The sequence below is a fragment of the Schistocerca piceifrons genome, chromosome X (assembly GCF_021461385.2).
Source record: "Schistocerca piceifrons isolate TAMUIC-IGC-003096 chromosome X, iqSchPice1.1, whole genome shotgun sequence".
Taxonomy (NCBI): Eukaryota; Metazoa; Arthropoda; class Insecta; order Orthoptera; family Acrididae; genus Schistocerca; species Schistocerca piceifrons.
In genome coordinates this window covers 324,852,169-324,878,724 of record NC_060149.1, presented here as the reverse complement: position 1 = coordinate 324,878,724, position 26,556 = coordinate 324,852,169, and positions in this window count along the sequence as shown.

Genomic DNA, 26,556 nt, shown 5'->3' with positions numbered 1-26,556 from the left:
TTTCGATGTTAACGGCCTAGTGAACCACGAGTTCTTGCCACGAGGTCGAACGATCAGAAGTAAGTAATACCTACACTATATGTTATCAAAAGTATCCGGACACCCCCCAAAACATCCGTTTTTCATATTAGGTGCAGTGTGCTGCCACCTACTGCCAGGTACTCCATATCAGCGACCATGTAGTTTCTAGACGTCATGAGAGAGCAGAATGATTGGGTATCGCTTGTGTCATACGTCAATACGCGAGATTTCCACACGCCTAATCATCCCTAGGTTCTCTGTTTCCGATGTGATAGTGAAGCGAAAACATGAAGGGAGACGTACATCACAAAAGCGTACAGGCCGATCTCGTCTGTTGACTGACAGAGACCTCCGACTGTTGAAGAGGGTCATAATGTGTAATAGGCAGACATCTATCCAGACCATCACACAGGAATTCCAAACTGTATCAGGATCGACTGCAAGTACTATGACAGTTAGGCGGGAGGTGAGAAAACTTGAATTTCATGACTGAGCGGCTGCTCATAACCCGCACATCACGCCGGAAAATGCCAAACATCGCCTTGATGGGTGAAAGAAGAGTAAAAATTGGACGATTGAACAGTAGAATAACTTTGTTTGGAGTGACGAATCACGGTACATGATGTGGCGATCCGATGGCAAGGTGTGGGTATGGTGAATGCCCAGAGAACGTCATCTGCCAGCGTGTGTAGTGCCAACAGTAAAATTCGGAGGGCCGGCCGGAGTGGCCGGGCGGTTCTAGGCGCTACAGTGTGGAACCGCACGACCGCTACGGTCGCAGGTTCGAATCCTGTCTCGGGCATGGATGTGTGTGATGTCCTTATGTTAGTTAGGTTTCAGTAGTTCTAAGTTCTGGGGGACTGATGACCTCAGATGTTAAGTCCCATAGTGCTCAGAGAGATTTGAACCAAAATTCGGAGGCGGTGGTGTTATGGTGTGGTATTGTTTTTCATGGGGGGAAGGGGGGCCTGCACCCCTTGTTGTTTTGCGTGCCACTGTCTCAGCACAAGTCTACATTGATGTTTTAAGCACCTTCTTGGTTCCCACTGTTGAAGAGCAATTCGGGGATGGCGATTGCATCTTTCAACACGATCGAGCGCCTGTTCATAATGCATGGCCTGTGGCGGAGTGGTTACACGACAATGACATCGATACCTCTCCTCAGTGCAGCACTTCGTGAAGAATCGGCAGCCATTCCCCATGAAACCTTCCAGCACCTGATTGAACGTATGCCTGCGAGAGCGGAAGCTGTCATCCAGGGTAAGGGTGAGCCAACATCGGATTGAATTCCAGCATTACCGATGGAGGGCGCCACGAACGTATAAGTCATCTTCAGCCAGGTGTCCGGATACTTTTAATCACATAGTGTATTTTTGTGGCGAACAAACTAGGTATTTTACGGATGATAATGTACCTGATCACACATCGTTGTTTGTTCATGACGTTTTGGCCAAAAACAATACCGTAATGATGCCCCAGTATTTGTACTCCGCGGCATGATCCCATTTGACTTTTCTCTGAATAAAGAATACATTACAGGGTCGTCGTTTTATAAGTATAGATGAAGTTAAAAAGGTATCGGGGAGAGAACGGAAAGCTATCCCAAAGATTGAGGCGCAGAAGTGTTACAAGAAATGAGAAAAGCGTCCTCATAAGAAATAATAACTAATGAGGAATATTTTGAAGGGGACAACACCGATGTAGAGGACTAAATAAAATTATTTACAAAAAACAAATATTGCCGCTGTGTTTCCTAAATACATCGCATGTAAGACTATAACCACTTCTGCTAAAAACTAAAGGTGTATGCCTTAATAGTTACGAGCACTTGTTCAGTAGAAGGGAAGTATTTCACAGTATCGAAAATGAACAAGTGCTAATAGCTCTTAAGCTACGTGTTTTAGAGTCCATGTTTACTACTTTTTTTTCTCGATTTGGCCCATACTACCTTCTTTGAAAATATGTGTGTGTTCTGATTCGCCCTGTATACTTCATTACGCAGCGAACGATTGCATTTAAACTAAAAGTCTTCTGGCATACTATTTTTTGTCTTTCGCAACTACCGGTACTTACTCTTAACAACAGTAATCCCCGATTTTATCGTCACCTTCAAGCTTCAGTACTGAACTGCCCAGTTCTGTCTCGGGTTTATTTTTTAGCAGTGTTAGTAGCACTTTAACGGCTATTACGCTGAGTTGTTTCCGGCGCTGCGACATTTAAATTACAGTACCTTTGTATCTGTACATAGGTATATTAACTGGTGTCCTTTGCTGTACGGTTATATTTTTGATTGCGTATTACATATATTCACTGTTGTGAAAGCATTTTTGCAGAAACGAAATTAACTTTGGCAACAAACCGATTAATCATTATTAAATTTTTACACAGTAAGAAGACACCGGCGATCACAGGTTCTTGATGCCAGGATACTCAGAAAATATCCACGAACAAAACCCGAAAGTTTATTTGTAGACCTGAGTACAGTTCAGGATGGTTATTTTCTATGATCCTACCAGTGTAGGTTGAATATCTTTAACACTACTCAACACGTTATCCATGAAGACGACTTGTATTTAGAAAAGGTGGTAACAGCTTTCTCCAAGCCCGGAAATTCGTAAAAGACTGGCAGGTCTGATTATCAAAAAACTGTGCGAAATCTTGCCAGACGTTTAAGTCTCATTTACCATCTGTCTTATCCCCCCGCACTGCTGCTGCCTACCGGCCGCGGTGGCCGTGCGGTTCTAGGCGCTGCAGTCCGGAACCGCGGGACTGCTACGGTCGCAGGTTCGAATCCTGCCTCGGGCATGGATGTGTGTGATGTCCTTAGGTTAGTTAGGTTTAAGTAGCTCTAAGTTTTAGGGGACTGATGACCTAAGATGTTAAGTCCGTGCACTGAATTATTAACAAGACGTTTTTATATTTGGGTCAGTACAAGTAGAGGTGGGAATGCTGTGGCAAATTTCGAGTGTCCTCGTAGTTACGTGTCGTTTTTCCACTACTATCGACTCTACGAAAACCTCTCTGACTGAGGAATACATTATTCGTTACTTTAGGATGCTTATCTGATCCCTGAAGAACCAAAGAGGAAATACTTCGGTTTCTCGAATCATCTGGTTTACATTGTTTTAGGTAGTCTTGGCATTAATCATAACGCCGCCTATATCATTCAAATATGCCAAACGATTTCAGTTAATGGTGGTATTAACTAGGGAGTTATTTTTTGGAGGAAACGTTTGGAATTTTGTGTCCGTAAGTCATCAGTTGGAGCCTCGTTACGTGATAATCAGATTGCAACACAGATGAAAGCATCCTGCATCGCCCCAGTCAGCTCATTTCCCTGCAGACAATAAGGAATGTTATTTATTCTTATTTCTTTTGTGAAGGTTTCTTCGATGACATTTAACGACTGTGCGTGTAGTTTAAAGAAATTGTAGTTTTTTACTGTCTCGACTTATAAGAAAAGTTACGGAGCGTTTATTCGGATCTCTACTTTGTTGAGATAGGAAATAAGACGTACACAACACTCGATTTGCGGCGTTGATTCATTCTTAGCACATTTATTCGTATTTTCACTGGATATATTTGCTACATATGAACTATTTGTCAAGTAGATTATTTTCAGCGTAAAAAATTAACAGTTTTATCTACTGATATTTTTTATAAAATATAGCATATTTCATATAACCAATTTTCAAGCACGAATGTGTAATACACACTATAACTGCAATAAGTTTCACGACATTGTATGATGCTCAGTGTGAACGCTACCTTGGAGGGGTACCGCTCCAAGATTTTAGTGGTTGTGATACCCTCACTTTGGGTTAGGTAGTCTCTGATATCGAAACAGATACGATAAGTCGGAGAACTTGTCGTTGGGTACGTACCGTCGTTGATTGGCCAAAATCGGTGAAATGCTTCCTGGTCGGTGACAGAGGGTGCCAATTGTGCGTTACCACAACGCATCCGTCAAACTGATATCCCTTATTTGGCCATGTAGTAATAACAACTGTGGAACTGACACGCGAAAATTATATTGTTCACTGTTCATTCCTTAGGACATGTGACTGATACATTCATGAAGACTAATCCCCATTCTGTCGCTCTAAGAGTGTAATCTTAATTCATACAGATCTTTTATCACCAGAGAAATCGAATTACATATGTTAGGTCAGGTGAGTCATTTAAATTACTCATTGAAAAAAATGCCGTCGTTTCCTACCCAATAGAAATTTACATATGTTTCTCCGTTGCTTTTTGCTCAGTCTTGTGGCAGTCTGTGAAAGATGAATTCCATAAATATGACCATCATGCTTTTAATGGAAGTGTGAAGGGCACAATTCTGACGCTTAGTATGCAACTCCCATGAATACCATGACTGGTCGCAACGCAGTGGCTGATGTACTTTATATGCAATTTTAGGGTCTGCCTGCGGAAGAAAAGTAAAAGACTGCCACTTCATTAAGTAAATATTAATACTTTAACAAAACATTACGTAATAATTACTTTTGTACGCAGACACACAAGCCGATGCAACTGTGGTGTTGATGATAGTTTTCAAGGTATTCAGCTATCACTTTAGAAAGAAATTTGTTAGGAACAGAAACTCGATAATGGAGCAGGAATTGACTGAAAATATTTCTTCAATGTAGTGCATGTAAACTGACAGTGTAGATACTAATATTTATTTATTTAAACACTGTTGTCGTAATTAAAAAAACTGAGATACCTTTGTTGTTGTGGCATTTTTAGTATACTGACAGAATAAAATATCCGCCTAGATCTTAATTAATTATCTATGAAAAAATGCAGGACGTTTGAAGTTTTTCCTAAATCAATGATACTGAAGAGAGAAAAATATGGTTTTAATCAAACTGAGTTTAATGTTTGCACTTGCATACGTGTTACAATTTTTGTACTAATTTTTACTCACATTATTCTCTAGTTCCGTACTCAGCACTGTCTGATTCGTAGACAACTTCATCCCCTTTCTTATTTTCTCGTCTCGCCTGTCTAGCTCTTTTGTGTAGTTTGGTGCACGTATGTGTGCCTTAGAAATTTTATAAAATATACACTGACGGAAACACTTGCAACACCAAAAAATGATTAATGTAGAGTAATGAAATTTCTGGAAAACATTTCTTTAGGTAACCTATTTAAGCGATTAACAGTGTAAGATCACACGTTAATGTAAGCGCGAGATAAGCCATTGCAAATATGAAGTGCCGTTACATTATAAACAGGTGTAACCACTAGAATGTTGAATGCAAGCATGTAAACGTGCCTACATCGTTTCTTACAGGTGCCGCATGCCAGTTTGTGGGATGGAGTTCCAGGCCTGTTGCACTTGGTCTGTCAATACAGGAACGGTTAATACTATTTGGGGATGACACTGGAGTTGTCGTCCGATGATATTCCATATGTGATCGACTGTAGGCAGATCTGGTGACCGAGCAGGCCAAGGCAATATGTCGGCATCGACATCCTATAGATAATGTTAGGTTACAACAGCTGTACGTAGGCTAGCGTTATCCTGTTGGAAAACAGCACTTGGAATGCTTTTCATGAATGACTGAACAGCTGGTCGAATCACTGGAATAACTTAAAATTTTGCAGCCAGGGTGCGTAGGATCGCGACGAGAGTGCTGTTGTCATACGAAATCGCACTCCAGACGATAACTCCACATGTAGGTCAAATGATCTTGCACACAGACGGGTTGATTACAGCCCCTCAACTGCCACTCCTAACCAACACACGGCCATTATTGTTTTCATCAGAAAACACAACGGACCTCCACCCTGCCCTCCAATGAGTTCTCACGTGACACAACTGAAGTTGCAAATGGCGGTGGTTTGGGATCCGTGGAATGCACGCTACAGGGCGTCTGGCTCGGAGCTGTTCTTGAAGTAACCGATTTGTAACAGTTCGTTGTGTCACTGCGGTGCCAACTTCTGCTCAGATTGCTGCTGCAGATGCAGTACGATGAGTCAGACCCATACGCCGAACACGATGGTCTTCCCTTTCGATAGTGCCACGTGGCCTTCTGGAGGCTGGTCTTCTTGCGACTGAACATTGTCGTGACCACCGCTTCCAGCGATCATGTACAGTGGCTACATTGCTGCGAAGTCTTTTTGAAGAAGTAACATCCAGCTTCTCGTAGCCCTATTACAGGACCTCGTTCAAACTCAATGATGTGCTAATAATGTCGTCTTTGGTGCCTTAAAGGCATTCTTGACTAACATCAACTCTCCATGTCCAATCTCAAAGGTATCGTTCAGGACTGTTAGAGCGTGTATTTAAAGCAAACCTGATTTACATACTCATAGTGGCACCACTAGCGCCACTATATTGCGACTGTCGTGAAGTTCGAATATACATCACCTTTCATACGTAGAAACACGGCTATCAACTTCCGTTTTTGTCCCACAGCTCCTTGTTTTTTTTTTTTCGTAAGTGTATGTTTCATATTGTCTGTTTAGTATATAGCCGCGAATTTACTCTAAACCTCTCCCGATCATATATTTCTACATCTTCGTATATATAAATTGTCCGCCAATCCCTGTGAAGTGCTTGGCAGAAGTTTCTTAGCATGGTATCAATTGTTTCTTCCCGTTCCAATGACGTATGGAGCGCTGTAAGAGTGACAGCATATATGCCTGTGTGCTTGCTTTAATCAGTCCAATCTTGTCTTACTATAGGGCGATGAGAAACACCTCTAGATTATCCTCTTAATGCAGTTTCCTGAAGCTCTGTATGTTTCCGCGCGATAATTGGTAACTAACAACTGGCGTCTACCTTCAACCGTTTGCTAATTTAGATTTTTCAACACTTCCTTGACGATCTCCTTTCTCTTTGCATACGTTCAATGTCCACGGTTAGCCGTATTTGGTATGGGTCCCTACACACTTAATCAATATTCTAAGGTGTGACTTCCAAGTCCTTTGTGGCCTGACTGAATTTTCTCAATATCCTACCAATGAAAAGTCTGCCGCCTGCCTTACCTAAAACTGAGCCTATGTGATTATTCCATTTCAAATCCCTACAAACTATTTTACATTCGAAAATTGAAACAGAAAATGTTTTATAACATAGAATTTGGAAGTGCCTTATTACACTAACTTCGATTTTGATAAAGCTTTCATTAAGTATTACTGAGCCATCTGTAATATCTATGTGTCACTTCTACTTTCGTTTAGATTCTTGGTACAAAGCACAGTGCAAATATTCAGCGGAAACATTCTGTGAGGAGGGTAGCGCTTTTTTTGTGTCCCACACTACCACTCTCTCCAACTAGCAGTCCTCATCTGTTAGAAGGAAGCAATGGCGGTGTAAAAATAAAAGTTGTAACCAAAATTTCATTCATTACAAATGCTATCTCTAGTTTTTTGAAATAGTTGTCTGTATGCGTGACCACAAATTTCTTGACAAAACGCAGATTATATTGGAAAATATTTGAGGATAGGTTCTCGGTTCCCAAAGATTTTGAAATCTCACACACGTATACTGCACTGGAAAAATTATAAGAAATGACGTAGTAAGAAATTAGCAGTGTTTGTTACAGTGCCTCATACCCGTATCTTGCGTGAATCAAGGAAGGTCTAATACAAGAGCAATAAAATTCTACCATACAAGCTGCCATCCGACGAATTAAAGTGCCCGTTTTGTTTTGCTTCATTACTGTGCAGTTTTGGCAGTGCATCCATTTTCTTATAATTATATAATATAACCTACAAAAACTGATATGTGTGGGCTACAGTCCAAGCATTATTCAAACCACAACTTGGTAAAAACGTAGGAGACAGGTCAGACTTCACAATTAAAAACATGATACAAAGTGTATCTTTAACGGAAATGGTGAATCATGCCACGGATGAAGTAAGAATATACTGGAATACCTGTGGCGACACCTGACATCCAGTCGGTCAGATACCTGTTCCATTTTAAATTACTGGGCTTGGAGGTGGTTCATGCAACCAATTCTTGCATACAGTTGGTCTGTTTGCGTCCTTTCGAAGACTGGGTGATAAATGAAATAGAAAAGATTGGAATGATAACTATTACAGAATTACGCAAGAAACACCACTGAGAATACTATAAATAAAAGAACGGATCATGTTTAGGGCTTTATTTCTAAATTCTGGAAATCTCACTGCACTAAGTGCTCCACTAACCCTTATCTATACGTATATATAGTGCCCCACATAACGTTAATCATTTAATATATCACGGATAATCTGAGAGACTGAACTCTTTTGGTCTCTTAAGTGATATGATGACAGTAATGACAAATTATGTCCAACCACATTGTGTGCAGTCCCGTTTTTAGTGCGATGTTGACGTGAAAAACCGTTTCAGTCACAGGACATGCCTCAATACTGCTCAGTAACTCGGAAACCTGATTAGTCTGGAAGACAAGCATGAAGTTTCAACTCCCTGCTGTATTCTTTGAATCACTTCTACATATATATTATACATTATTTATATAAATGATATGCCCTCTAGTATTACGGGTAACTCTAAGATATTTCTGTTTGCTGATGACACTAGCTTGGTATTAGAGGATATTATGTGCAACATTGACTCGGTTTCATATATTGCACTTCATGACATAATTTCATGGCTTGTAGAAGATGAACTAATGCTAAATTACATAAAGACTTAGTTTTTACGGTTTCTAACACAATTCAACAAAACTTGACTTTTAATTTCACCGAATTGGCATGCGATTAGTGAAACTGAACAGTTCTAATTTCTAGGTGTTCAGATAGATGGTAAACTGTCGTGAAAGCCCAGGTTCAAGATCTTGTTCAAAGACTTAATGATGCCATTTTTACTATTCGAACAGCATCTGAAGTGAGTGCTCGTTCGACACGAAAATTAGTCTACTTACTTATTTTCTTTTGCTTATGTCGTATGGTATTATATATTGGGGTAACTCTTCCCATTCTAAAAGGATATTTTTGGCTCAGAAACGGGCGGTTCGGGCAATAAATGGTGTAAGTTCACGAACCCATTGTTAACCTCTGTTCACCAGTCTGGGTATTTTGACATTGGACTCTCAATCTCTCAATATATATATATATATATATATATATATATATGTTACAAAAAGGTACGGCCAAAGTTTCAGGAACCACAAAGAAAGAAAATACGTTATGTGGACATGTGTCCGGAAACGCTTACTTTCAATGTTAGAGCTCATTTTATTACTTCTCTTCAAATCACATTAATCATGGAATGGAAACACACAGCAACAGAACGTACCAGCGTGATTTCAAACAATTTGTTACAGGAAATGTTCAAAATGCCCTCCGTTAGCGAGGATACATGCATCCACCCTCCGTCGCATGGAATCCCTGATGCGCTGATGCACCCCTGGAGAATGGCGTATTGTATCACAGCCGTCCACAATACGAGCACGAAGAGTCTCTACATTTGGTACCGGGGTTGCGTAGAAAAGAGCTCTCAAATGCCCCCATAAATGAAAGTGAAGAGGGTTGAGGTCAGGAGAGCGTGGAGGTCATGGAATTGGTCCGCCTCTACCAATCCATCGATCACCGAATCTGTTGTTGAGAAGCGTACGAACACTTCGACTGAAATGTGCAGGTGCTCCATCGTGCATGAACCACATGTTGTGTCGTACTTGTAAAGGCACATGTTCTAGCAGCACAGGTAGAGTATCCCGTATGAAATCATGATAACGTGCTCCATTGAGCGTACGTGGAAGAACATGGGGCCCAATCAAGACATCACCAACAATGCCTGCCCAAACGTTCACAGAAAATCTGTGTTGATGACGTGATTGCACAACTGCGTGCGGATTCTCGTCAGCCCACACATGTTGATTGTGAAAATTTACAATTTCGTCATGTTGGAATGAAGCCTCATTCGTAAAGAGAACATTTACACTGAAATGAGGATTGACACATTGTTGGATGAACCATTTGCAGAAGTGTACCCGTGGAGGCCAATCAGCTGCTGATAGTGCCTGGACACGCTGTACATGGTACGGAAACAACTGGTTCTCCCGTAGCACTCTCCATACAGTGACGTGGTCAACGTTACCTTGCACAGCAGCAACTTCTCTGCTGCTGACGTTAGGGTTATCGTCAACCGCACGAAGAATTGCCTCGTCCATTGCAGGTGTCCTCGTCGTCCTAGGTCTTCCCCAGTCGCGAGTCATAGGCTGGAATGTTCCGTGCTCCGTAAGACGCTGATCAATTGCTTCGAACGTCTTCCTGTCGGGACACCTTCGTTCTGGAAATCTGTCTCGATAGCCACGGCTATTGCCCCGTGCTAATCCATGCATCAAATGGGCATCTGCCAACTCCGCATTTGTAAACATTGCACTGACTGCAAAACCACGTTCGTGATGAACACTAACCTATTGATGCTACGTACTGATGTGCTTGATGTTAGTACTGTAGAGCAATGAGTCGCATGTCAACACAATCTCCTTCAATTGGGCCAACTGGCGGTGAATCGAGGAATTACAGTACATACTGACGAAACTAAAATGAGTTCTAACATGGAAATTAAGCGTTTCCGGACACACGTCCACATAACATCTTTTCTTTATTTGTGTGTGAGGAATGTTTCCTGAAAGTCTGGCCGTACCTTTTTGTGTGCAGAAAGGTGTGCAGTATATTGCTGCATCCATTTTCAGCAAACTACCACTAGAATTAAAAAATCTTAACAGTAAACCACGTGCTTTCAAATCGAAACTCAAGTGTTTCCTTCTGTTCTGTAGAGGAGTTCCTTGAAAAATTAAGCTGATTATTGTTGTATTGTTCTGGTCCTGGTTTGTATGATTGAAGGAACCAGGCTACAATGGCCATCGGTCCCTTATTGTTGTATTGTTGATTGCGTTTACTTAAACTTATGGCTTGACTTTTTTCGGGTTCATAAATTTTTATTTTTATCTGACATTACTTTTATGTTGTAATTTCATGTACTGACACGTCCGATGACCTTCGAGATTTGCTCCTCGATTTGGTCCTACGGAACTTGACGTGTAAATAAGTAAATAAAATACAATGCATAACATGGATATTTTGAATTGTGTGTAACCCGCATCCTCAATATCTATGAAGAAGAACTACACTTATAGATGCGTGTATTCTAGCAGCAGATAGCATTGTTTGAAGTCGTTCAAGTCTTCATCATTACCATGTTACTGTTATGTAAACGTGCAAGGACATACCTAGCAAGACGTCCCAACAAGCCTAATACAGTTTACTATATCTGGCATCAAAACTCTGCTTTGCGTGCGGTAAAGCTCTCACAAGCGATCCCAAATTCCCTGTCTGCCAAATTATTGTCACTAATCATCCCTATTAATGTTAACGATATAATTTTGTGGTTAACACCCTTCTCCCCCCTCTCCCGCCCCCTCTTCCATCACCCCCCCCCCCATTTCCCCCGCCATAAGTGTCGCCAGCAATCCTTTGATCAGCGAGATAAAGTTAAAATTCAGGCACCAATTACCACTGTCCTATGAAATCTGTTTTTACTCGGAGAAATTCAGAAACGCCATTATCTGCGAAATGAACTGGAAACATACCGAGCTAACCATCTACTTAACAAAAGATAGTGCTATAGAAATACTTCTTCAGTCGAAGTGTAGAAATTCTCGGAATGAGTTTTAATATCTATGAAATTTGAATATCCACGCAACTCTTCAATTTCCATGGAAGCAATACAGTTCTTTTTTTAATTTTTACTGACTCTTGTGTTGTCTGTTTCCTTTATCAGCATCTCCTTCCTGCTTTAATCCAATATTGTCTTCATTAGGTCTCAGTTACCGTACATTTCACTTTGAAATCGCAAGCCTCGGTCTGCTATTACAATAGCTAAGCTCTAAATGCAAGATTATGTGAAGATTCAATGTATGACAACGGTCGTCGAAGAACACGGAACATTCAGCGGCACTGTCCGTCCTAATCACACCATGCCTGCATTTTTACCTGCGTGGGGATCCACATACGACGTCCATATTCTTCAAGATCAAGCCAAATCTCAAAATCTATTAAACATTTTGGGGCTTTTAGACAACAGCACACTGCCTGTGGAATGACTGCTTCTTTTTCACATTGGCCATTCTCATTATTTCTGCTAAGAACAGAGATACATTCAAACTGCACTTTTGCGCTCTCAGACCTGAAGATGATCTGCAGTGCAGGTTGAAACCGGTTGTCGGCAAATAAAAAGTTGTGATCGACACTGCTTTTGTTTATTTATTATAACAAAAGGGTCACGGTTCCTAAGACATAGCGTCAATTATAAATTTAAATTCAGTTCTCTGTTCAATGCTGTCATTCGTTAGAACCAATAGCATCTTAATTTGTTTTTAAAAAAATGACCGTACTGGATCCTGCGACTTCATGGAAAATGTGATTGATACCTTTCGTAAGCACTATATAGCTCTCTAATTTCTGAAAAAAATATTCTGCACCAGTCAAAGGCTGCCGGAAAAAGCAGAATCTCAGCTCTTGCGTATTTCAGAACGTGCCCTGAAAAACCCATCAGATGAAAGGGCCTATTTCCGTGACTACACTGACAGAATACACGAAAAATGACTCTCCGGATTGAGACTTAGATAAAATAGTCACTACTCCTTATATTCGATCTAACATTTGGAAAGAGCGGCAAATTTTACGTGCAAATGATACATTACTCAAGGCCATAACAAGGTTCAATGAAGGTCAGATAAGCAAATATGTTTTTAGTTGTAATAGGGACTGTCTCAGAATAGAGGAGGGATACAGCAAAATAGAATATTAGACAGAATATGGAAGCGGCATCCCAAGGAATGACAGATGGGGGATTCACACAACGACTTGTAAATCAATTATCTACGTTTTGTTTATGTTTAATTTGTTTATGTTTAATGTGTCTTTCAAATGGCAAAATAACATTTATACCTTGTGATGTACCGGTATTTATTTTTGCGATAAACATGTAAGACATGTCAGTTAAAACTTAAACTTCAAATCTCTCTTCACTCTTTCCAATTACGACGTGACAAATAGGTGTTTCCATGAAACAAAACTCAATCTTCGAATGACCTTTGATAATTAACTTTAAGATCATGGTTATTGGTATGATATGTGACCCCTTGCTCCTTTCAATTTCTATCGAACATTGTATTTTGCTGTATCCCGCCTCTCTTCAGAGATAATCCATACTAGAACTAAAAATATATTTGCTTATTTGACATTGATTGAACCTTGTCATAATCTTGAATAATGTATCATTTTATATGTAAAATTGGCGCTCTTACAAATCTTAATTCAAATACCATGATTCCCATTTAAAAAATCATTTTAACCTCCAAATCACCTTGAAAATCACGCTAAATGTCACGGCCGTTAGTAGCAATGGGTAACGCTCTTTGTCACACACAACTTTTACCTTAAGCATTTCGCTGTACTTCGTCCCTTTCCCGAGTTATTTCCCATTATAGATTAAATTGGTCCACCCTGAATTTATATTGTATGCTTCTCGCATCTACGTCTGATGGCGAAACTAAAGAAAATAAGTAAGCGAAATGTTATTTAGCTGCCAGGAGGACATTAACCAGTATGACTGCCTTTCTTATAACTCTGTTTGTTACTGAGACATTAACAGTAGTTCAAAAATGGCTCTGAGCACTATGGGACTCAACATCTTAGGTCATAAGTCCCCTAGAACTTAGAACTACTTAAACCTAACTAACCTAAGGACATCACACACACCCATGCCCCAGGCAGGATTCGAACCTGCGACCGTAGCGGTCCCGCGGTTCCGGACTGCAGCGCCAGAACCGCACGGCCACCGCGGCCGGCCATTAACAGTAGTACTTCTTTCTTAATAGGCAACATGTATTTTTGATTTGGTAATAGACATTCTCTCCTTAAGATCCGTTAAAACATATCACAGTGTACTATTTGCGTAAACATGACGTTAACAGAAACGTAACACAAATCTGACTTCGACTCTCCTATAGTAGCACAAACTGCACGTCCGGGGAGAATGTAAATGGGCAGAACAATAATTGCAACAATGTTTTTTCCTTGTAATACAAGTACATGTAGCACAGTACTATAGTACTCGTACTTTTAAACGATATTGCCGGTCGGAGTGGACGAGTGGTTTTAGGCGCTACAGTCTGGAACCGCGCGCCCGCTACGGTCGCAGGTTCGAATCCTGCCTCGGGCATGGATGTGTGTAATGTCCTTAGGTTAGTTAGGTTTAAGTAGTTCTGAGTTCTAGGGGACTGATGACCTCAGAAGTTATGTTTCATAGTGCTTAGAGCCATTTGAACCATTTGGCTCAAAATGGCTCTGAGCACTATGGGACTCAACTTCTGAGGTCATTAGTCCCCTAGATCTTAGAACCAGTTAAACGTAACTAACCTAAGGACATCACACATATCCATGCCCGAGGCAGGATTCGAACCTGCGACCGTAGCGGTCTCGCGGTTCCAGACTGCAGCGCCTAGAACCGCACGGCCACTTCGGCCGGCTTTGAACCATTTAAACGATAGATTGTGTACAGTAAAGGACAGTCCTTGATTAAAAACTGCATCATCATTTCTTTTCATTTCGTTGACTGGATAATCGGCGTGTTTTCATTTGTTTATTGTCAACTCTAGCAGTGTATGACTTACGTTACCCCGAGTACCCGCACTGTGTTATGTTTTTAAAACTTCACGTTTACGTGAATGGTACATTGTGATACGATTCTGAAGGGGTCTTGGGGAGAAGAAGTAAACTACCGAATACAAATACAGGATGTTATTTAAAACAGACTTAGTACTCTTCACGACTTCGTAATGAACAATGATACAAAAAACCACTTATGCTGTTTAATATCTCCCTGCCAGCTAAATAACATCACGTTAATACTATTTTTTATTTTGCTTTTGGATTGGAAGGTATTTAGGGTGGCCAAGATTAGTGGGATATCATATACAGGGTGATCCATTGATCGTGACCGGGCAAAATATCTCACAAGTTAAGCGTCAAACGAAAAAACTACAAAGAACGAAACTTGTCTAGCTTGAAGGGGGAAACCAGACGGTGCTATGGTTGGCCCGCTAGATGGCGCTGCCATAGGTCAAACGGATATCAACTGCGTTTTTTTTTTAAAAAATAGAAACCCCCATTCTTTATGACATATTCGTGTGGTACGTAAACAAATATGAATGCTTTAGTTGGACCACTTTTTTCGCTTTGTGATAGATGGCGCTGTAATAGTCACAAACATATGGCTCACAACTTTAGACGAACAGTTGGTAACAGGTAGGTTTTTTAAATTAAAATGCAGAACGTAGGTACGTTTGAACATTTTATTTCGGTTATTCCAATGTGATACATGCACCTTTGTGAACTTATCATTTGTGAGAACGCATGCTGTTACAGCGTGATTACCTGTAAATACCACATTAATGCAATAAATGCTCAGAATGGTGTCCGTCAACCTCAATGCATTTGGCAATACGTGTAACGACATTCCTCTCAACAGCCTTCCGTAATGTTTGCTCATGCATTGACAATGCGCTGACGCATGTTGTCAGGCGTTGTCGGTGGATCACGATGGCAAATATCCTTCAACGTCCCCACAGATAGAAATCCGGAGACGTCAGATCCGGTGAACGTGCGGGCCATGGTATGGTGCTGCGACGACCAATCCACCTGTCATGAAATATGCTATTCAATACCGCTTCAACCGCACGCGAGCTATGTGCCCGCATGTTGGAAGCACATTGCAGTTCTGTAATGCAGTAAAACATCTTGTAGTAACATCGGTAGAATATTACGTAGGAAATCAGCATGCACCACACCATTTAAACTGCTATCGATAAAATGGGGGCCAGTTATCATTCCTCCCATAATGCCGCACCATATATTAACCAGCCAAGGTCGCTGATGTTCCACTTGTCGCAGCCATCGTGGATTTTCCATTGCCCAATAGTGCATATTATGCCGGTTTACGTTACCGCTGTTGGTGAATGACGCTTCGTCGCTATACAGAACGCGCACAAAAAATATGTCATCGTCCCGTAATTTCTCTTGTGCCCAGTGGCAGAATTGTACACGACATTCAAAGTCGTCGCCATGCAATTCATGATGCATAGAAATACGGTACGGGTGCAATCTATGTTGGTGTAGCATTCTCAACACCGACGTTTTTGAGATTTCCGATTCTCGCGCAATTTGTCTGCTGCTGATGTGCGAATTAGCCGCGACAGCAGCTAAAACACCTACCTGGGCATCATCATTTGTTGCAGGTCGTGGTTGACGTTTCACATGTGGCTGAACATCCCCTGTTTCCTTAAATAACGTAACTATCCGGCGAACGGTCCGGACACTTGTATGATGTCGTTCAGGATACCGAGCAGCATACATAGCACACGCCCGTTGGGCATTTTGATCACAATAGCCATTCATCAACACGATATCGACCTTTTCCGCAATTGCTAGACGGTCCATTTTAACACGGGTAATGTATCACGAAGCAAATATCGTCGGCACTGGCGGAATGTTACGTGATACAACGTACTTATGAGTTTGTGACTATTACAGCACCATCTATCACAAAGCGAAAAAAGTGGTCCAACTTTTCATATTCAAACATTCATATTTCTTTACGTACTACACGAATATGTAATAAAAATGGAGGTTCCTATTTAAAAAGACGCAGTTGATATTCGTTTGACCTATGGCAGCGCCATCTAGCGGGCCAACCATAGCGCCATCTGGTTTCTCCCTTCAAGCTAGAAGAGTTTCGTTCTTTGTAGTTTTTTTGGTCTGATGCTTATTTCGTGAGATATTTGGCCCGGTCTCTATCAATGGACCAGCCTGTATAAACAAAGACTGTGACATTATTTGCTTGTTAAATTATTGAGGACAGGTATTAAACTGATGTCAGACTCAAATATTAAAATATTTTGTATATAAATACCGAAATTGTGCCTTAATTTTGACACAGATAAAAAGTTCAATGCAAGGCTGTACAGAGTATTACCAGAAGGGACTACAAACATTGTGGTAATTATTCAGTTATAGAATGCTTTAAATCATGAATTTTGATTGTTTTATATTTCAAGTAAAATATGTAATGCATGTGAAATGAAAATGACCTATCACAAGGTGAAACCTCACTTCCCTCATCGCCAGCTGTACCATGCACACAAAGCTTGGAGGTCACTGAAGCAGCAGCAGCAGTCGCTTAAGCTGAAATTTTGTTCCAACACGTTGTGCAGTACTAATATTATTTACAACGTAATTTGTCTGGAGTATAATTATAATTAGTCCTGCTCTTCGTTCCTGAACCACAAGTAATATTATGTTCATTTCCAAAAATGATTTGCCGTTGAGCAGATACGTTGATCCTTACTTGCCAAGGAATCAATTCAGCTGTGTATCGGGCCTTTTGTTTCTTAGTGGGGAATCTCATTTATGAAACCATAATTCACACCGTCTTATGAGTATTTAAGAAAGTAATGCCAGCGTTCTGGAGGCGCTCAACTCAACCTTTGACATGAATAGTCCAGCTGGGATTATGTGTACATATAGGTGGTTCTAATGTTTTAACTTACATTTACTGCACTAAAGATGGCCACTCTGTGACCGAAATCTGAATTTGAAATAAACATTACAATAGATAACTAACAGTACCACATAGGTGTACCGTTTCGCGGAAATACCTTTCACAATATGAAAAGGTTCATACTTCATCGTCCATTCGTGTGGAAGACCCTGTGTTCAGGTGATATATGATAACTAGCAGCCAGAAATAGAGCCGCTTCCTCTGAGTACACAGTGTACACTCTAAAGGAAAATCCGATTTCCTTGAGATTATATAGCAAGTTTAATTGCTTTTCATTGTCGTAGAATGTTAATTCTGCTAATTCCATCTTGACATACATATGACGCTGGACCACTGGCGTTAATACACTTCAGTAAAATAACTCTGTATACGTAATTTTGTGTGTTGTTTTGCCTTTCAGCCTTTTGGAAAGACTCATCAGTAGGCAAACAGGCTTATTGGTATTCCATGTTTGTATAATACGAAACTCTTCCAGTCATTAACGCAGTTTTAATTAATTAAAGTAATTAGTGTGCAATTAATTCATGAAGTTGATATATTTTGTTAATTAACGTGTGACATTTGTGCTTCCGCCATGACCGACCAAACCCACGAGTAATCCGTTCCTGACACACGGTTTCAAATTTACTAACACAAAATAATTTATTGTCCAATGGTATTTCCTTTAACTGGTTAAATTACGGATTCTGCTGTCTCAATTACGCGGAATCTTTGTTTATCTTCGCATATACTTCGCAGTGAAAATATATGTGTAGAACTACAGATTTCCAGGTACACTGTCCTACGTTCTTACAATAGGCAACATGTGTGGTACACCAAGCAGTTACTGTAAACCACATTTCCTGAAGCGTGACAACGATAATGAATTTTTAACATTGACATTTAATGATGAAAAGCATTTCTTAATCAGTGTGGTCCTGAGGTAGCAGTAAGGGACTCCCTTTGTTGTTAGAAGGCTCCTAGTGCAAGTGGTTGGTTGGTCCCTTCCAGTATATCAGGCAATAGATTTTAAGTATGGGGATTTCGTATTGATTACTGTGATGAATGCTAGATAAATATAGTGTTGTTTCTGCTTTTGTGTTTCTAATGATAAACGTGGAGGACAGGAGATTTGCTGATATCCGTTGCGGTATACAAGATGATTCCGTGATGCTACAGACTTTCAGGGACGATGGAGAATGGTAAATTATCAGTTTTAGATAAGGGACCCTGATCCGGAAACGACAGAGCCGAAAGTTGTAAGCGAAAGTCGTTCTGATACCTCTGACGGTGGAATACATGGAATACATTTACCGGTACTGTTGTTGCTTGGATTGTAGGGTAAACAACTTTTAGAGATGAAGAGGTGGTAGTATGGGCCAAAACAAGAAAAAAGTTCCTAGTAAACATGTGCTCTGAAATGCATACCTTATGAGCTACGCGCATGTATTCATCTTCGATACCGTGAAACACATCTCTTCTGCTGAACAAGTGTCCATTGCTCTTAATTTTTTCTTGTTTTGCCCCACACTGCAACCTCTGAAAGTTGCCTCGCCTTCAATCTTAGCAACAACCATACCGGTTCATGTACTCAACTAGCAGAGTTTACTGTTCGCATTCGACGGGCTATTGGCAGTATTCAACAGTGATACATGTCCTTACTCCATAAAAAACAGCGGATAGGTTGCAGCTTTAACCAGGGGCACTATCGCTCAGTCTGTTTATCGAGAACTAGCCTCCACCGCGTTACTTCTCACTATCGGCCATATTTTGAAGGTACTTCCACATCACATGTGGGGTGCAGGCCTATTACCGTCGAATGAAGTGCCATGACACTAGTACGCATTTGCGATATAAATTACTAGTGCTGGTACAGATTTAATATTTTACGTCAATAGAAATCCAAGAGCTTACCAAAATTAGATTAGATTAGTACTTGTGCCATAGATCATGAATACGACACTTCGTAATGATGTGGAAAGTGTCAGGTTAATAAAAGGTGTCTATACAAGATATTACATTACACAAAATATTACAGGACACTTAATATATTTTTTTAAATTTTTATTTATTTATTTATTTTTTTGGTGGGGGTTGGGGAAATTCTCCACTTACTATGTCCAAAAAGTCATCTAATGAGTAGAAGGAGTTGCCATTAAGAAATTCTTTTAATTTACTTTTAAATGCTATGTGGCTAACTGTCAGATTTTTTGTGCTACCGTCCGCAGCTCGTGGTCGTGAGTTAGCGTTCTCGCTTCCCACGCCCGGGTTCCCGGGTTCGATTCCCGGCGGGGTCCGGGATTTTCTCTGCCTCGTGATGACTGGGTGTTGTGTGATGTCCTTAGGTTAGTTAGGTTTAAGTAGTTCTAAGTCCTAGGGGACTGATGACCATAGATGTTAAGTCCCATAGTGCTCAGAGCCATTTGAACCATTTTATGCTACTAGGTAAGTGACCAAAGACTTTTGTGGCAGCATAATTTACCTCCTTCTGAGCCAAAGTTAGATTTAACCTTGAGTAGTGAAGATCATCCTTTCTCCTAGTATTGTAGCCATGTACACTGCTATTACTTCTGAATTCGTTCGGATTGTTAATAACAAATTTCATAAGTGTATACATATATTATGAGGCTACAGTGAAGATCCCTAGCTATTTAAATAAGTGTCTGCAGGATGATCTTGGATGAGCTCCAACAATTATTCTGATAACACGGTTTTGTGCAATGAACACTCTTTTACTCAATGATGAGTTACCCCAGAATATTTACCGAAATTCCGCAGCTTTAGATTAGCCTCGCTAATCATAAATACATTTATCTCTGTATTTATCTGTGTAATAACTCATGTTGTAGAGCCTCTAGAACACCTATGAAATGCAATTCTTCATAGAGATGTGAGCAAGTCCATAAAAATACTGTATCGATAATGTATTTTTGGACTGTGGTATGTGCGAAAGTTACTTGGTAAAGTAACACTGTTGCAGCAAACTTCTCATGTCGAGATTGTCTGAAATCTTTTCTTGGCAGTATGAAAATTGTTGACAATACGTGTCTAGTATTTGGCTGTGTACTACAACATCCGACATATTAGGATTATTAAAAAAACTGAGCCGGGGGCTGTAACATAATAACCGCTGAAGGGATCATAGTGCCATTGCTTCCAGAAGAAGGTATGGTCCCTATAAAAGCGCTGAGGCCCCAAACTCCCCTCTAGAGGGACGTCGTTGTACACCCAAGAGACGACAGGGCGAGCATTTGCACGCGCCGACGGCCCACCACACTCAGTCGTGCTGAAAACAGAGAAATGGACTCTTCAAAAGAAGAACGAAGGTGTATACTGCTTTTTCGTGCAACGGAAGAATTATGGGAACGAAAGTTCTGCAAAGAATGGTACATGTGTACGAAGAGTACTGCATGTCCGTCATAAGGGTACAGGCGTAGCACAAGCAATTCAAGGAACGACAGATTCCGTTGGCCGATGACGCAGGATCTGGAATGTGACGTCGCATAACCGATAACAACGTCAAGCATATGGATGCCCTCATTATTGAAGACAGGGACGTTCCACTGGCAGCTACTGTCCCAAAGAACGGATAGAGCGTCGCAATTGCAACGGACATGCTGTGATCTCCGTACACTTGTCTCTTCTGTTCCTCGCATTCTTTCCACTGGAAGGAAGCGCGCTACACCCCTTTGCTCTTTTTTGAAGCATCCATTTCTGTATTTTCAGCATTACTGAGTGCAGTGGACGGTCGACGCGTGCACATGCTCATCGTTTCGTCAAGAGGGTATGCACCCATGTCCCTCCAACAGCGAGTTTGTGGCCTCGACGCTCTTTTAGAGATTGCATCCTCTTCCGTAGGCAATGTAATTACCATTCCATTTGCGGTTTTTATTTTGCAGCCCACAGCTTATTTCTTTTTGAATGATGAATACGTTAAAGCTAATTTGCGGAATATTTATATCTTTACTTTCGGTGAACATACCTGCATTTGATATTTTAAAGAACAGAATTAGTATCATTACATTTGGCAAGAGATAGTGATGGAGATTTGCTCCAAGACATAGCGTGTTGTAGCTACACGTGTGTTCCAACAAGTATTAATAGGCCCTTAGTTACTCAACCATTTTTACTAAACTGCCCTGTGACGTATGTAAAATCCGTAAGCAAAACTCAAATGAAATTGGAACAAATTAATCTCCGCTAGATACTGATATGTGAATAATTACGTGTGACTGCCAGTACTTAACTACTTAGGGTGTAATTTCCTGTTTTAAATTGCAAGCACGGATAAATGAGAAGCCACTGCGAAAGAGAGTTGGACTCGATGGAGAACGAGGAATGTGCAGTAGGGCCATAAACTGCAAGGAATAAGTTCTTCATCGCCATTCGTAGAATCGCCACTTGTTCCCAAGTGACAGGAAACGCCAGTCAGGTATAATGTAGGATCAGGCTGTGTTCTGAAAGGAAGCCGCCCTGGTGCCGAGCGCACGAAGTCAAACAGCGCAGATTATATCTTCAGGGTGTGGAGGACAAAATATACTGTTTCTCTCAGCTGTGTTGTCACACGATGCTTCCTTCTTAATGTGTGAGTGCTGGTTGAATTATCATTCTGGAGAGAAACTGCGGTCAGTCAAAAGTCACCCAAAAACCCAGACTCTTAAGACAACATCTTAGAAAGTTAAACGGCAGCAAAAAGTTTAATGCATCTTCGAAGATTGTGAGATGTTGACATCTCGCCCAGGTGCTGCCAGAACAGAATAGTTAGGAAGACAATGTGTAAATGGCTACCACTGGTTCAAGTAAATAATTTAGAAGTGGGCGTGAGGAGTGCGACAGTGTTACAGTCCTCCATCTACACTCCTGGAAATGGAAAAAAGAACACATTGACTCCGGTGTGTCAGACCCACCATACTTGCTCCGGACACTGCGAGAGGGCTGTACAAGCAATGATCACACGCACGGCACAGCGGACACACCAGGAACCGCGGTGTTGACCGTCGAATGGCGCTAGCTGCGCAGCATTTGTGCACCGCCGCCGTCAGTGTCAGCCAGTTTGCCGTGGCATACGGAGCTCCATCGCAGTCTTTAACACTGGTAGCATGCCGCGACAGCGTGGACGTGAACCGTATGTGCAGTTGCCGGACTTTGAGCGAGGGCGTATAGTGGGCATGCGGGAGGCCGGGTGGACGTACCGCCGAATTGCTCAACACGTGGGGCGTGAGGTCTCCACAGTACTTCGATGTTATCGCCAGTGGTCGGCGGAAGGTGCACGTGCCCGTCGACCTGGGACCGGACCGCAGCGACGCACGGATGCACGCCAAGACCGTAGGATCCTACGCAGTGCCGTAGGGGACCGCACCGCCACTTCCCAGCAAATTAGGGACACTGTTGCTCCTGGGGTATCGGCGAGGACCATTCGCAACCGTCTCCATGAAGCTGGGCTACGGTCCCGCACACCGTTAGGCCGTCTTCCGCTCACGCCCCAACATCGTGCAGCCCGCCTCTAGTGGCGTCGCGACAGGCGTGAATGGAGGGACGAATGGAGACGTGTCGTCTTCAGCGATGAGAGTCGCTTCTGCCTTGGTGCCAATGATGGTCGTATGCGTGTTTGGCGCCGTGCAGGTGAGCGCCACAATCAGGACTGCATACGACCGAGGCACACAGGGCCAACACCCGGCATCATGGTGTGGGGAGCGATCTCCTACACTGGCCGTACACCACTGGTGATCGTCGAGGGGACACTGAATAGTGCACGGTACATCCAAACCGTCATCGAACCTATCGTTCTACCATTCCTAGACCGGCAAGGAAACTTGCTGTTCCAACAGGACAATGCACGTCCGCATGTATCCCGTGCCACCCAACGTGCTCTAGAAGGTGTAAGTCAACTACCCTGGCCAGCAAGATCTCCGGATCTGTCCCCCATTGAGCATGTTTGGGACTGGATGAAGCGTCGTCTTACGCGGTCTGCACGTCCAGCACGAACACTGGTCCAACTGAGGCGCCAGGTGGAAATGGCATGGCAAGCCGTTCCACAGGACTACATCCAGCATCTCTACGATCGTCTCCATGGGAGAATAGCAGCCTGCATTGCTGCGAAAGGTGGATACACACTGTACGAGTGCCGACATTGCGCATGCTCTGTTGCCTGTGTCTATGTGCCTGTGGTTCTGTCAGTGTGATCATGTGATGTATCTGACCCCAGGAATGTGTCAATAAAGTTTCCCCTTCCTGGGACAATGAATTCACGGTGTTCTTATTTCAATTTCCAGGAGTGTATATTGGCCAGTGCACGAGAACAGACAGAGAGAGGGAGAAAGCCACACACATTTTGGAGTGTCAAGACTAGCGAGTTTTTTTAACTGGATAAACACCTGAAATACGGGTAACGGAGGGAGACCAGCGCCTTATAAGATAACTTCTTACTGGTCGGCACAACAAGAATTGCTATTCAGCCAATCACAAATTTTGAGACGTCGATAACCGCAGAGCACAGAGTTTTCCTTGTCGGAATCATTCTGCAGATAGTTACTTCTTTTGCCGGCTTCTCGACGGGAAGACTTCAGTTCTAGACGACTTGTCCAGGCGCGTTTGAGATGTGGCCTCTCATCCGGTTGAGCTGAACTTCGACGCAGGGAGAGAGTGGTTTTCGCTACAGAGACAAAAACTGAGTTTTTAGCCACGTCATCCGCCACTTGCAGATTGTAGATATTGAGAGATCCAGCCACAACAGCAAAGGAAGTGTAGGGAAAGACGAATCGTTAGTAACGACGTTCAGCAATTTTAATTGTCCTTCTGAAGACTTGTTTGCAGTTGGAGGTTCAACACGCTTTGAATTCCAGCAATAGCTGCACATGCATATCTTTCTATAGTATTTTCTATCTATGTGCACTAAAATGACGGCCGGTGTGGTCGAGCGGTTCTAGGCGCTTCAGTCTGGAACCGCGCGACCGCTACGGTCGCAGGTTCGAATCCTGCCTCGGGCATGGATGTGTGTGATGTCCTTAGGTTAGTTAGGTTTAAGTAGTCCTAAGTTATAGGGGACTGATGACCTCAGATGTTAAGTACCATAGTGCTCAGAGCCATTTGAACCATTTTTTTTTTTTTGCACTAAACTTCCGCAAGCGCAAATATTTCATCCAGATTCGAGTTAACTTGAGTCACACTCCAGATGAATTTTCGAGATTTTCCACGGCTTTAGCTCATTACTTTCAATCATTATTAAACAGTTTCTTATGAACTGAATTACGTAGCTGTAATACATGACTTTATTGAGATCTTCGTCTAATTTGGTAGCCATACGAATTCCTTTACCATTGTTTTGATGGATAATGATTTATTTACGCCGGATATACAAAGGAAAATTAAGATTTCTAATTAAAGATCCCAGGTACTCCATGCGCACGCCGCGACAGCCAACGTAAGCTTACATCTTGCTGATACATGCACAGATGTTTTGCTGATTTTTTAGCTATTGGGTCATGCGAAAAACACCAAATTCGGAATGACACTGTGCCTATTTCGATTACTTGCGAACATCGTCGACAAAGTACTGGTCAATGTTTCAGATACGGCTATGCAAGTTATCATTTCGGTACCATCTATTTGGAAATTCCTACTATTTATACAGGTGATCAACCGCCTTCCGTTGTTGAAGTCATCCCGTTTGTTCAAATGTTATTGTAATGACACTTTAGGAGCGACATATGCACCGCTCAGATGAGGTAAACGCCCTGACTACCGTGTCATTAACACCCAAGTCCGCCCAGGTGACTAGTAACTTTGTGTACACTGCAAAAACGAAACGTTTCTGATCCGGCACAAGTTTCCACTGTCGTATTTCCCTAATACACCTGATGGTTTTCGTTCTCGCGTCAATACATTTAATTGTGTAAGCGACGGTTAATAATGAAATCAATGTTAGTTCTTTCTCGCTTTTCTGAATGTTTCTGCCCGCGTCCCGTTCCTGATCATTACATATGGAAACAATTTTACATCTTTCTTGCAGTCACGGGGTAAGATTTGCACTGTTGGCAAAAATTGGAACTAATATTTTTCCAGTGTAAATCAGTTCCTCGTTAATGCATTAGAATATCTAGCACGTTTCGCTGTCATACGATAATTACATCCCACAGTGGGCGGCTGTGGGTAGCTGCGTTTTAATTATAACGACCCACTAGTTGTTATTAATTGTATACCTGTCCTTAATTTGCTGTAGTATTCCTCTCTATTATTTGACACTCTACTTTTATGGTACAAATGCTGCTATGTAGTATGGTTAATTTTTGCACTTAGTGGAGGATGAAAAAAACGTAGTTTAATCGGGGGATGTGTATGTGTCAGATGCTTTGAGTAAGAGCCAAACATGTATTCGACGGCAAGGAACGTTCTTTAATCTGGTTGATGGTTTGAACTTAATGTAGCATTAATCCATGACTTAAATACGGGCGATTGAGTAAAACTACTTGTTTATGAGTAAATATTGTTACAACAGCTTTAGGTGGTTCCACGATACCGTTATGTAATAAGCTGAAATTTTCAACAACGTGTATAGAAAATATTTAAGAAAAAGAAATGAGATGATGTATCCTTGTTACCAATACGGTACTGTTCAGGTTACTGAGTTACCCTCGTGTGGGGAATGTTCAGCTGTATGAAATGTGACCCACGAGGCGTCTGCCTGCGAACAATATACATAGCGTACTGAAGTTACTAACAATCACTTCGAGTGAGCCTAAGAGACTGAAGATAGCATCCATTGATACCCATAACGAAATACTCCGATGAGCCAAGACATGACCCCTGCCCGCCGTGAGACTGAAAGCCACGTTGTGGCGTTGCAGGCACTTGGCGCGGTAAGGAAAGTATGTAAGCAGAGCAAAGACGAATGAGGAACCATTCTAGCGCTAATGCGGGTCACAAATTGGGAAATTAATTGACACGAGCAAATCTGACATAGGGAA